Raw genomic sequence first — 15,205 nt, 5'->3', positions numbered from 1 at the left:
TCAATATTTGTCCTTTTCACTTTATAAAAATCGAGAAGTTAATTAGATTGTTGATAAATATATGAATTTAAATTGTTGATTTTTGTAATTAACTGCATATAAATTATTGAATTGTTGATTTCTATGTCACATTTAATGGCAAGGTTCAATAATGTCATCCAATTGGACTAATTGTTCAATTCTCGTAAAGTAAAATACTAGAATCAAACTCTAAAAAATTAAAGTAGATGAACTAACTTCTCAATATAAGCTCATTTTATAATTTACTCTTAACCCCAAATCTTAAATTATTTATATTTATACTCATTCGAGGACATTAGGTACCTTAATCCACTCAAACCCACAATCTTCAAAAATTTGCGAGTCATTTTAAATATTTTTTTATCATTAAAAGCCAATTTCCAACTTTATTTACGGAAATGGGCCAATTTTTTCATTATTTACCAGAAAGGGCCGATTTTAGCAAAACGCGTCCACGTAGGAGTGTTTTTGGGGGAAATTTCAGCAAAACGCATCCCTGCGGGAGCGATCATGTCAGCACAAAACATGCCCAGTGGACGCGCTTTGCTGACATGGCAAAATCGCTCCCCCAGGGATGCGTTTTAGCCCATGTTTTTCTAGGGTTAAGGCTTTTTGCATGTTTAGTCCCTAGGGTTTTTATGTTTTTGATAGGTTTAGGGTTTAGGGTTTTGTTAAAAATAATTAATTAAATTACGTTTTGGGGTTTTAAATAAATTAATTAAATTAAGGTTTCATTTTTTAAATAATTTTGTGTTTAGGGTTTAGAGAAAATTATATTGACAATATAAAAACTTTTGTTTTTTTTTCTACAGTAGTTTCTAAAAAAATAATGTAAAAAATGCTTCAAGAGGATGCACTGTCAGTAAAATTATATAAAAGAGCTCCTACGTGGATGCTCTTTTTCTACAATAGTTCCTAAAAAATAATTTTGAGAAGATGGTTCTGAATAAATAGTGTCAAATATGCTTCAAGCAGGATGTACTGTCAGCAAAATTACTGAAAAAAGCTTCCACATGGACTCTCTTTTTCTACAGTAGTTCATGTTTGGCCTTAGACTATAAATGAGTCAAAATTCATTCTCATGTTGCATAAGTTACAGCAAGAAAATTTGAGGCTAAGTAGAATAGAAATTGAAGATAAGTGAACGTATTAGTGTTGTTATTTACTATGATAATAAGGTCCGTGACACCGAGAACGACATTTTTTTATCAAAAAACACAACATGACTGTTTTTAACCAGAACATAGATTTGACAAAACTTCGTAAAAGAATTAGGCGAAAAATCTTCAAAACGACGCTAATAAGAGTTTTGTTTATTAAGTATCAATTTTATGCTTCAGTTAATCCCGTGACATATGACTCATTTGATATCAAAGGTGGTCGTAGCTTGAAAACTATGGTGCAGACTCATCTCTCTAGTAAATCACCTTATCTTGAGTTATATGTACAATTTTCATCGCCAAATGGAGCATTTGCGACTTCAACATCTACTGCTGTTTGAAAGGAATACACGACCCCTGCCTGACACTCCGTTAGTGGGAAGTAGAACACGGAAGCGCCCGTGTTTGGTAGCAGTATGGAATACACAACCCGTGTACAACACTCGATTAGTGGATGGGACATGCACCTCGATGGGTCAATGTTTGATGCTAGAAATACTTACTAGGGAATGACATCAATTTCTAGTGGTTGGCAATTCACATTTGATTGGGGATGTTATGAAACATCCATAAGAAGAGATGATATACTCCCTACGACGTCTACAGACGAGGGGACCTAATATGTTACAGATGATGGTGGGTTGGATGATGAGTCTGATGTGGATCCACCTCAAGAGCCCGACCCTGATGGTGCAGAAGTTGCACTATTTTCTGAACTAAAGCTTATTCCAACTGAACCTTAAGATGTTGAATGAGGTTCAGATGATGAAGAAGATCCGCGATTCAGGGCGTACTCACCTTCAGCCCATATGCATAATGTCGATCTATCGGCAGATTATGCGTTGGAGTTTTTAGATCTACCACACAGAAGGCGTAACCGTACAAGTTCGTCACTAGATTCGGGTGAATTGGAAGTTGGTAAGGAGTTTTCCAATAAGGATAGTTTTCTTGGTGCATTGAAATAACATAGCATCATGAACGTGGTTAAATCTAAACCTGAGAAGTTCGAGGCCAAGTGTGCAGTGCAAGACGATACATGTTCATGGAAAATCATGATTTGGTTTGGAAAAAGACAGGCTTGTAGGAGATAAAAAAGTACAAAGGTCCACATACATGTGTTGCTAGTACAGTATCACTGGGTGTTTAGGGTTTTTGAATAATACTGTTATTACATAATGTTGCATTATTTAACATACTTCGTTGGCAGGTGTTTCACAAGATCATCCTAAGATGGATTCAGATATGTTAGCTAGCTTAATACTACCGACGGTGAGGGCAGATCCCAGGACTTTATTATCGGTCTTAATTGCCAATATTCATAGCCAATTGAGATACACGCCCTCTTACCACAAAGCTTGGATAGCTAAGCAGAAGGCGTTAAAAAAGATGCATAGCAGGTGTGAAGCTTCATATAATGAGGTGTGGCAGTGGTGTCAGGAGCTAGAGAGGTACGTCTCAAGTTGCATAACAGACCTTGAAATGACACTTTCGTACTACATCGACCGATTGCTCCGTGGATGTTAAGTGTTCAAGTGTCTGTTCTAGAGCTTTAAGTAATTGTGGGATACATTTTTGTACTGCAAGTCATTGGTACAAATTGGCGATACCTTTATGTATGGTACATATACCCATCAACTATTTCTAGCTATGGCACATGATAGCAGTGGGAGAATCCTTCTAATTGCGTTTGCAATAACACTGGGAGAGTCAGGTGATGACTGTGATTTATTTATTTCTAGGTTAAGGAGGTATATCTGCCCCTAACCTGATATCTCCGTTATATCAGATTGAGGCATTGGAATACTAGCCGCAATTGAGTGACAGGGAAGTCTATGGGATCGCACACACTATCGGTATTTTCTAAGACACATTGCATCCAACTACTACGGGCAATACCGGTCTACCACTGAACGACGGCAAGTGACCAACATGGGTATTTAATCTCTATTAATATAATATTTTTTGTAATATTTAATTTATTCTGAATAGAAGAGTGGATTTTAATTTTCGCTATCAACTTATATTGGTAGGGTACGAGATCAATAAGGACCGTTTTCATGAGATTTGGCGATTTTGCGTTCAGTTAACGAATAAGGCACAGACTACCTCTGTAACATACCTTTCAAACAGTGGACACAAGCATACGATGGCGGCCTACGATATGGTCATATGACCTCAAATATGCCTGAATGCATAAATTTTATTCTAAAAGGAATGCGTCATTTACCGATAACCTCGATTGTGTGAGAGACATATTTTCATTTAGCGATACTATTTCCAAAGCAAGCAGCGAGTTATAAATGTCAAATGTAGGGAGGCCATGTATGGTGCCGGAAGGTATTACAAGAAATTAACAATGCGAAGGTGCAAGCAAACACCATGCATATAGTGTGTCACGATCGTGACAACCTATAATTTCGTGTGACGGAGTTTGACTGACCAAACCAAGGTATTACAAGTGGGCAATATCGTGTACACCTGAGAAATAGGACTTGCAACTGTGGGACGTTTGACGCACTTCATTATCCATGCGCTCATACAATTGCAGCTTGTCAGAATCTCCGCTTGGATCTCATGAGATATATCGACGAAGTGTACACAATAAAATACATGTACAATGTGTGGAGACACGTATTTCCACCGATCCCAGATGAACGTAAGTGGTTGTCTGTATCACTTGCTCCATTTAAGTTGTTACCGGATAGAGAATTGCATTACAAACCAAAAGGTTGACCTTGCTCAAGTAGAATACGTAATAATATGGATATCCGGGAAAGAACGAACCAACATAAGTTGTGCAGATAGTGTAGGAACCCAGGTCATACAATTCGATCATGCCCAAATCGAAATAGTTGATAGTTGTTATAATAAAACTATGTTGTATTATTTCCACTTTATTAAAAATATAAAAATATTCTCTTATTCAAAAGAACTTCTATTTTATTAAAAATATAAAAATAAATTACTATTAAAATATTAAAAACAACTTTTATTTTATTAAATGAAACAATATTAAAATAGTTTGTACAAATATATTAAAAAATTAAAGTTGGTGCCCGTCAGAATCAGTGCCACATGGGGGTCGTCGATGGTTACACGCTGGATTTCTCCTTGGTTCAGCTTCCGACGGGGGTTGTGGTTGCTCCGGCTAGGGTTGTGGTTGTGGCAGGATGACCCACCTTGATAGAATAAATAATGCAGAGGCGTTTGCATCACCCACGGCGGATTTCTCCTTGGTTCAGCTTCCGACGGGGGTTGTGGTTGCTCCGGCTAGGGTTGTGGTTGTGGCAGGATGACCCACCTTGATAGAATAAATAATGCAGAGGCGTTTGCATCACCCACGGCGGAGGTGTTTGAATCCTATAAGGCAATGAAGATTGGTAATGAGAAGAGCTCCCTAACGATGCCTCGTGCAATCCCTCCTGCGACGGTGGCTTATATATCGTCGGTTGAGTCAGAGTCATTAGGAAATGAGATGCACCGGGCCATAGATTTCAACCTAGCATAGGGCTGGGAAAAGGAAACATATAAGGGCTAGGATACGCACCTGGCATAATCTGAAGAGGTTATGATGTGGGTGTCATCGGTTGAGGCGTTGGGCCCAGTGATTGTGAGGGCTCTGTTGATGGGCTCGTGCCGTCATCCCTTCTCCTTAGATTTAAAGGGCCCCGTTGTTCCCTTTCGACACGAATTTACCGATGCTTCTTCTCTTCTGAAAATAAATATGGTTTGCCATAGATCCTAAATCACGGCATGTAATCCGGCGCGCACACTAACTCTGGAACGATGATCGGTTCCCAAATAGGTATATGATCATACCAATTTTCCCACATTTCGATATATTCCAACTAGAACACCTGTCAATTCATATTCGATTGCTGTAAGTCAATTTTGTGCTCATCATCGAGCACCTCAGGTGACATGAGAATCGGTTCTTGAAATTTAAATTGTCGCAACACTCTATCCATCTGATGCATCTCCACGGTAGCATAGTTAACCAATAGGACTTTCACATGCCAAATGTTTAGATTTTGAAAGAATTCATCCAAAATTATTGCCCGAATTTCTGGATCCTAGTATGGTGTCCCTTGAAACTATATGAACATGATAAAAATATTAGTTATATACATAACTAAATATTAAACATGAAATGACTATTTTATGTATATATATTTTATTTAATCTTACTTGCACTTTCGACCGTTGGTCTAATAGAAGTCGTATATTTTCAAGAGCGATAGGTATTCTAATATAACTCGCCGAATGGTTCCACCTAATTAAATAAATTTTTAGCATACAATTATATTTTAAATCTATGTAATAATTGTAAAATCTAATATAAATTTTTAGCATACAAGTCTGACATTGGATAACCTCCAATCATCTCAAGAATGTATGCCCGAGCATATCGAATTCTTTCTACTTTAGTCGAATCATTCCCCGGCTCCGGGAATGGGAATGTGTCTCGTAACCAGCCCATATCGATCAACCTCTGTAAATATTATCCGGGATCGCACCCAAAAGATCGTAACATACGGCTCCCCATTCAGCAGATTGAACGGACTCGGTGAGTGCGGACCCATCCATCGGCAATCTCAATTGTAACTATACGTCCTTCAAAGTGATGGTACACTCTCCGCATGGAAGATAGAATGTGTGCATCTTGGGTCTCCACCTCTCTATCAACGCGCTGATGAGTTTCGGGTCCAACTTGCACCTCCAGCCTATAGTGGCCATGCGCCAGAAACTCATTTCCTGCAAGTAATTCTCTATCAGCGGTGATGGAGGACCAGGCATATTACGAATATAGTATTGTAACACCCGATCTACAGAATGTTATAAAAAATTATAAAATAAAAATTAATTAAAATTACATAAATGAAAAAATATTAAATAATATTGAAAAATTAAAATTAACCCTTACCATTTTCATTTGTTCAACAGAGATATGTTTATGATCGAGACGAATTAATTCCCCGGTCATTGTTAACACGATCAAATATTTTTGAAATTATTAAAAAAATATCAATTCAAAAAAAAATTAAAGTGAGCTTTTTTGCCAAAATTAAAGAGAGCTTTGAGAAATTTAGAGAGAAATTTTAGAGAAAATTGAAGAAATAATGTGTGAAAAAATAGGAGGGGGTTTTATAGGATTTTTTTTTTTACCGTTGGACCCCCAACGGTCAAAAAATCAAATAGTTGTTGGGGAAAAAAACACAGGCTAAAACATGTCCCTGGGGGAGCGATTTTGTAACGTCAGCAAAGCGCGTCCACGTAGGCACATTTTGTGCTGACATGGCAAAATCGCTCTCCAAGGACGCGTTTTGCTGAAATTTCTCCCAAAAACGCTCTTACGTGGACGCGGTTTACTAAAATCAGCCATTTCCAGTAAATAATGAAAAAATTTACTCATTTCCGTAAACAAATTTGGAAATGGGCCTTTAATGGTAAAATGGTCCAATATCAAATGAGGAAGAGTTTGAATCTGTATTATCTACAGACTTGATGAAAGCTCTAACCATTGCTCAAAATAAGTGTCAATGGTCTTGACATTTTCGATTAGACCCAATTCCAAGCGTTTGGATCAATGTTAGCTCATACATGGGGTGAAGTCAAGAATGTTGCAAGACACAAATGAAACATCCCCAAACGAAATAAATTGAAACCAAAACAAGATGTTAACAAAACACAAAACATGGTATTTCTTTGTAAAAAAGAAATCACAAATTACTGCAAAAAGACAAAATAACATGGCCAGAGTTGAACCCTAAGGTCCCAAACCTCTAACTTATTGAACAATATTAAAAAAGAGAGGCTCAACATTCAACACGTTATCGTGAACAAAAATGGTAGTGAAAGAAAAAACACAGGCACTGCATCTACCCTGAAGGCTTAAGTGATCCATCAATGGCGGCGACGGAGCGGCGATACTATGGCGAATTTCATGAGGCCAACCTTGCAATGGAAGCCATTACGTTCACCGCAAGCAAAATAGTAGGGCTTCCACTTTTTCAACACGAACTCGAACCCATTACCACTTCCCTGAGTTGGGTTGGCAATCATCTTAGCTTTTCTTAAGTCGCAGTTGAGGAAGCTCTTTAAGTGGGGTAGCAAGTAGACGCTGTGAGGAAATGTGGTGTTGCTTGGTGGATCATATTTGAATACTGCTCAAAAATTACAAACATTGAGCAATGCTAGTAAAGAAAAAAGCGGTTAAATTATAATTTTGGTCCCTCAAATTTAGAATTTAATCCATCTATTTTTATAATATCATTAATTAGTTCAAATAGTTTATGTTAATTGTTTTTTTTTAAAATATCCCTCCCTACACTACAGAAAGTTGTCAACATAAGCAATGCTCAAATTTAGAAAAATGTCAAATTATGATTTTGGTCCCTGCTATGGTCAAATTTAGAAAAGTCCCTGCATTTTATAGTCCATGTTAGCATCTTATTTTTAGAAAAATGTCAACATGGCCAACATATTATTGTTACGTAATAGTTTTTCTAACTAAAGTATTATGGTTGTGTTAATGGTATTATAACAAATTTTATAATAACTAAAATATTTTTAGACAAATAAATTAAGTCGTTACAAAAAATATATATATTTTAAAACGAAAAAAGTCGTTGCGATATATATAATTAAAACAACTTTTTAATTTGTAAAACCGTTGTGCATATTTTATACGATAGAGATATACACAACGACCTTGCAATGATTTTTTTGCTGTTACAATAAAATCTTAGTAACGGTAATACAATATTTAGCAATAAATTTTAATGTTGACAATTCATATTTTTCTTGTAGTGAATATACTATATTACAAAATTAAAAACGAAGTAGATTTAAGTTTTTAAAGTGGAATCTAAATTAGGCTCATATTTTAAATGGAATTTCTTGCATTTTGGAGCTTGGGCTGTGTATTTTTTTATTACTTTTTGCATTTTAATTTGTAAATTTTGTACGGCAATTGGATTGAAATATGAAATGGCTTTGCTTAATTGGAGGGTTCAATGGGGATTTGCGAGAAAGTGACTTGGCTCTGTCTGTCTTGAGGAAGTTTCTGGTGTATCATTTCAGGTTTTTATAATATCATTATTTAATTTAAATAGTTTATGTTAATTGTTTTTTTTTTAAAGTATCCCTCCCAACACTACAAAAAAATTGTCAACATAAGCAATGCTCAAATTTAGAAAAATGTCAAATTATGATTTTGGTCCCTGCTATGCTCAAATTTAGAAAAGTCCCTGTATTTTATAGTCCGAATTAGTTAACAATACTGTTTGAACTAGCTAATAGTAGTATAGAAATAGATGACCAAATTATGTAAAATTAAAATATAAAGACTAAAGATAAAATTTGAGTATAGCAGCGGGAACGATATCAAAATTTAACCAAAAACACTTTAGAAATAAGAAGGTTTGGGATTGTCTTAGTTACCTAGAGTATCATTGATGTAGAAGGGACCATTTTTGAGTGACCAATCAGTGTAGTTGACACCAAAATGCGAGTTTTGGGATCCCCCATTCCTTGTTTGCTAAGCTTACTCCCACCATGGAAGAAGCAACAAGCACCAAAACAAGTCTTTGATGAGCAAATGTGAAACCCATTTTTGGAAAAACAGTCAAGTTTTAAAGACCCAAAAGAAAGTGTATGAAACTTGGGTGTTTGTTTGATGCAATTGGAGGATGAGCAGACAGGGAATTTATAAGGAAAGGAAGAGTGTGAAACTGCCAAATTAATAACCTTTTCAAACGTTGGTAGGCAACAATTTTTAGAAACTGAAAAATAAAGGAAATTTAGAGGTTTATTTTGACATTTTCTCAAAAGTCATTCACATTTCTTTATGGTTACTTTCTCCTTTCTTTTAAAAGAAAATTTTGATTGGTCAAAATCCACAGTTGGTCCTTGTATTTCCATAAAATTTAAGATTTTCGTTTTTTATACTTAAAAAAGTAAAATTTAAGGCTCCTTTTGACTTTTGAAAATATTTTCTATTTTTCATTTTTTATTTTTAAAAGTTAAAAAATATATTTGATAAATAAAAATAAAAAATTCGTTATCGTAAATTCAAAATTCGATTTAATATTTAAAAGAGTTTAAACAAAAAATTGGGTTTCCTTATATTATAAGAAGCTAACCCGTCTCCTTTTTTTAATTTGTTTTTGGTAGATAAGGAAGTTAAATGCATTTAGTCATAACAGGAATTATGTCGGACATCAACACTATCTTGTAAAATCTCTATCTCGGTCATCTTGGGGGAACATCATAAATTCTCAAACCAAGAGGAATATTTCTTCCTAATGCTGCCACTGAATCTGCAGCCATATTCGCTGTATGTGAAGTAAACATTACCTTCACATGCCAATCCTTTCTTTTAATTTTATAATATGATATTCTTCTTTTATTTTTTAATATTATATATTACAACATATAAAACTTAAATATGCAATCTTTAAGAAATAAACAAGTAATATTTATTTTAATATACATCTAATTTAGATGCTTGTTTATTTTGATATTAAATTATATAAAAATTAAATTGTATATAGTTCGTTTCTATCAGTTTTGAAGAATGTTATATTACTCAGAAGTTTAATATTTAAATATTTATTGATAAATATTAAAATTATATATTAATTTTGATTCAATATGTAATGTCATATGTGAACTTTGATTTTTTACGATTTTATATATGAAATTTTGATTTGATTCAATTTTCACAAATTACTAATAACATTATCGAATTAGTACAATTTTATGTTGTTATATTGCATACAAATAATTATATTAATCCAATATGAAAATAAATGTATTTTTCTATTTCTTTAAATGTGTATAGTTAAGCAAAATCAAAGTTTCATGTATATATATGAACCACAATTCATGTTTCATGTGTATAATTGCACCAAAACAAAGTTTATGTATCAAATTGCACATTAGACTAAAGTTGTAACGTCCCTCGCCCGTTCCGATGGCTGATACGTATATGAGACACTAACGGGCCATTTTCGAAGCAAAACCAATACTTTGTTTAAGAAAATAAATGATAAAATAATTTTTTTCTATAAAATAATAAAAAAATTATTGAAATTCTATTCAAAATAAGTTTTATGCTTTCAAAACAAAGTAGAAAAAAATATTATAGTGCCAATTAAAACAAAAGAACTAGGTAATTTGTAAAATATATGAATGTTACTTAATTTGTTAAAGGTTACTTAAACCCTTAAAGAATTTATAAGAAAATAAGTAAAACCAAAAAGAGTAAAAGTACGTTAAGTTGCCACCCAAGCATCAATAGCTCCCACCTAGGTGGTATTGGAGTTATTAGTTCTTTTTTCTGCCAAGGAGTTGCTCAGGTAGCTCAAGTCACTTCTCAAGCATTAATGTAGTTAATATTAATTTCGTTACGCTGCCGTTCAAGCGGTATTGAAACTATTTACAATTTTGCACATTCTTGAACTTTAGCTAATTTATGATGCCTTCAATCACTGCATTATGACCCAAGTTTCAAGCACTATTTGACATATGAAATAAACATTTTTATACACGTTGATGCCCTAAGTACATGTCATTCACATTACAATCTTTATATTCATCACAAGACTTAGTATACATCCCACTAATATAATACAAATTTCACTTTAACATTTAAAAATAACAACCTTATAGGATCATCGGGTGATGCGATGCTCCCTAGCTATCATAGCAACTTCTCGACAAGTTTGTACCTACGCGGTTTAAACAATTAACACGTGAGCTATAAAGCTCAATAAGTAATAAGGATAATCAAACTTTATCCTAAGTCTTTAATGACCTTGAGCCCTTTAGATGAATCATCGTTTTTAAGTTTATTTAAGCCACATTGTTATTAATTTAACCATTTCATGTGAATTTTCAAGTTAAGCCTCAACTTATAGCTTGATGATTTATTAACCATTTTTATTATGCATATACTCTTGTTTTTAAATTTGATTCATTTATGAATTTTACCTTTCAATTTCAATTTTCATCTTAAGATCTTACACAATTATTAACTCACCTTAATAACGCATTCAGGCTTTCAATCATACCACAATTTGTTAAGTCGTTCATTTACACCATTTTCTTAGTGGCTTATATTTCCATTCGATTATTTACAATTCATATAGCTTATTAGCTTTTTATCATGTATAACCATCATTGGTACTCATTTTCTTGTGTTCATGGTCCATCTCATTAATCAGTTTGTAATTAATTACACCCTGAGTAGAATTAGGGACAAAGCTTAAATACTCAAGACTAACCAACCAACACATCGTAATAATAGAAACATTGTAGTGTTAGTGTCCGAAGATAAAAATAAGATCACACCAAAGTGCCAATAACAGAAGCACAGAAGTGCTAGTATCATAACTACTAAAGTACTAATAACAAAAGTACTATGCCCGAAGGCTAAACCATGGTCGAAACTGCATCTCCTATCAGAAGTAACAGAAGTCCCCAATTAGCATGTCAATCATATCCTAACTAACTCACTAAGCTACTAGGGATTTTTTTTATTAATTCAGTTTATTAGAAGATTTCATATCAGATCATTATAAGTTTTAGTACAGTTTTCTATTTCATTTTAATTTTCAATTTTAGTACAAATTTCCCATGAAATTTGTCACTAAACCATAATTCAGTAAAGATCACGTGACTTGTGCTATTTTAACAGAAATCAATGAAATTTACATGGCTTACGCCATTAAAACAAAAATTAGTAGTCATTTTCATTTCTCATAATATAGGTATATTCATTTTAGTTATAAACATGATTTACAGTTGCTTAGAATCTTTTATTTCAATTTTCAGAGCTCATAACGTAGGTAGACAAATCCTTTGCCTAACACTACTTTTAGGCACCCAAATGTCTTCACATATACATTTCATTTCATATTGTTAATTAGGCCTTATAAAAATTTCCAGTGTTCAATTTTCCTTTGTCATATTATGGCCATTTCCACATTTTAGCTTGTATCAACTATTGTCAAAATTAAGTAACATTTTACATTTTAACATAATTTAGCCATAATGCCATTATTCAATCTTTTCATATTAGTGATAAGGTTCATATATGTTCACTAATACCATAACATGCCTAGAATTTTTCCATGACACTCAAGAATTCAATTTCTCATAGTTAATTAACAAAACATCATATGGCCACTCATAATTTTTCTTCCACATTTTAGAGTTTTATTATACACATCATGCCATAGAATTTCACATTATTACTAACAAAATTAAACACTTTATTACAATATTACTTTATAACCCTAAGCTTAATAACTTAGGAAAAGGATGAGTATCCATGATATTTAATGGAAGCTTTACAACACTAAATCAAGCCTCCACAAGTTTTATTCCATTGATCACTGTTTTCTCATTTTCCATAAACCTATAATTAATATAAACTTTTTCTAAGCTTTTTCACATAATTTCTCAACAAATATCAATTAATGGAGGTGTAGAAAACCATTTTTTACTATTGTTAAAGCTTTCTTACTCTAGCTTCATCTTCTCTCACAAAAGCTCCATAAACTCTAAGCTGAAATTGGTAAAATTGATGATGATGATGATGATGATGATGATGATGATGATGATGATGATGATGATAATGAGTTTAGGAGGTAGTTTTTATAGAGATTTTATCAAAATCTTAATGTGGATAATGGAAATTTTGAGAGAGATTAATGAAATAAGTAAGTAAATGTAAGAAGTAAGTGGAAGCTTCCATGTTTTTTGTTGCTATCGTTAGAGAAGAAGAGAATGAGTTGATGGGTTTCTTTTTCATCTTTAAAATACCAATAATGGGCTTTGAGCGCATGTTTACATCTTTCAAGTCCATTTTATGCCAATTTGAAGCTCATTTCCATTAATAGGTACAAACGATTCGAAATAGTTCAATATACCAAATATCATATTTAAATATTATTTCCATTATTGAAGCCTTGAGAATTGACTAAATTATCCTTTTTCGACAAAATTATCATTTTGTCTCTTTTGAGTTTTTAGAGACTTCTTCTCAAAATTCAATACTTAGACTGTTAAGTATGACTCCTATTTTCAGTCAAATTTGAGAAATAATCTTTTAGTTAAACTCTGTTCATTTGTTTCAGTCAAATACTAATTAGTTTAGATTATTTTATTATTATTTGACATATGAATTTAGCCTATAAATAGGCTCTTTTACAACATTAGTAAAAATACACTCATTAGATATTAGAACTCATAACACATTTAGAGAATTTTGTGTTTACGTTTTGAGGGTTCTTTGTTTTTGGGTTTTCGGGGTTTAGTTTTTTATCTCCATCTTTTGTATTTTTCATTCTTTTGCCATTATAATAAAATTATCTTTGCCCGTGGTTTTTTATCCTCTTTGGAGGAGTTTTTCCACGTTAAATTTGTGTGTTCAATTTCTCAATTTATTAAGTTATTTTTACTTGTTGCTTAATCGGGTCGATCCCTAACAAGTGGTATCAGAGCTAGTTCAAAGATCAGCCCATTCAGATATTACAACAATAAGGTTTGAAATTGAGAAGTTCGATGGTGAGACAAATTTCAATCTGTGGCAAGTTCGGATGATGGCAATTCTAGTTCAATCCGGTTTGAAAAAGGTTGTTACCGGGAAAAAGCCTGAGAATCTAAATAAAACAGAATGGGAAGAGCTTGATCAAAAGGCCTTGTCTGCAATCCAGTTGTGCCTCGCGAATACGGTATTGCAGGAGGTATTGATGGAGAAGACCTCATCCGCCTTGTGGAAAAGGTTAGAAACTCTTTATGCGACTAAGTCTCTGGCTAACCGTTTAGTGTTGAAACAACGTCTATTTACGTTTCGCATGAACGAATGTGAGCTTCTTAGAGATCACATCAGTCAATTCATTACTCTTTTAAATGATTTAAAGAATATTGAGGTTCATATTGATGATGAAGATCAAGCTATGCTATTATTGTGCTCTTTACCCCCTTCATACAAGTCTTTCAGGGAGACCCTAATTTGTGGCAGAGACAAAATCTCGTTCGAAGATGTGAAGGGTTATTTGTTGAGTAGAGACAAACTCGACAATGAGTTTCATTTGGATAGCAAGGCAGATAGGCAAGCTTCCGTTTTGATAGCATCAAAGAAACGAGACAAAAGGTGTCTCTATTGTAAAAAGTTAGGTCACGTCAAAGCATATTGTTATAAACTGCGAAATAAAAGAGCTGCTGAGAGTAACGAGGAAGATGTAGCTGGTGCTAATTTAGCCGATGAAAGGGGTGATGATTTCTTGTTAGTGTCAACGAGCGATAACTCCAAGCTCACATCTGAGTGGATCCTAGATTCGGGATGTTCTTTCTACATGTGTCCCAATAGAGAATGGTTCACCACATACAGTTCGGTTGAAGGTGGAGTTGTGTGTATGGGAAACGATTCATCTAGTAAGGTAGTTGGTATTGGAACTGTTAAAATCAGGACACACAATGGGACAATTAGGACACTCTCAGATGTCAGGTATGTACCTGATTTACGAAAGAATCCCATCTCCTTGAGTATTTTAGACTTGAAATGATGCAAAATCAACATCGAGTAGAGCGGTATTAAAGTATCTCGTAGAGCTCTCGTTTTGTTAAAAGGTAAAAGAACTGGCAGTCTTTATATTCTGGAAGGTTCTACAGTGACCGGTGAAATTGGATGTCCCTCATCCGTTACAGAGTCGAAGTCAACTCGTTTGGAGCGGAGGCAACTTGGTCATAGGAGGGAAAAATGTATGATCGTTTCGTTGAAGAGAGGTTCTCTTTTGGATGCAGGTTTTGAAAAGTTAGGGCACTGTGTTCGTGAAAATCAGACTCGGGTTAGTTTTGATTTGGTAGTGTACAAGTCGAAGGCTAGAAGTCTTACAGTTTCTAAGCACAGATTTGACTCAATTAATTCCCTGCATAGTTCAAGATAGGCTCGTAGCGGGCTTTGGCAAAGATGGCGTTGTGGAAATATGAGTCAAGGTGGAGATTTGTTAAGT

The sequence above is a fragment of the Gossypium hirsutum genome, chromosome D13, assembly GCF_007990345.1.
Source record: "Gossypium hirsutum isolate 1008001.06 chromosome D13, Gossypium_hirsutum_v2.1, whole genome shotgun sequence".
Lineage (NCBI taxonomy): Eukaryota > Viridiplantae > Streptophyta > Magnoliopsida > Malvales > Malvaceae > Gossypium > Gossypium hirsutum.
This window is presented reverse-complemented; position numbering follows the sequence as displayed.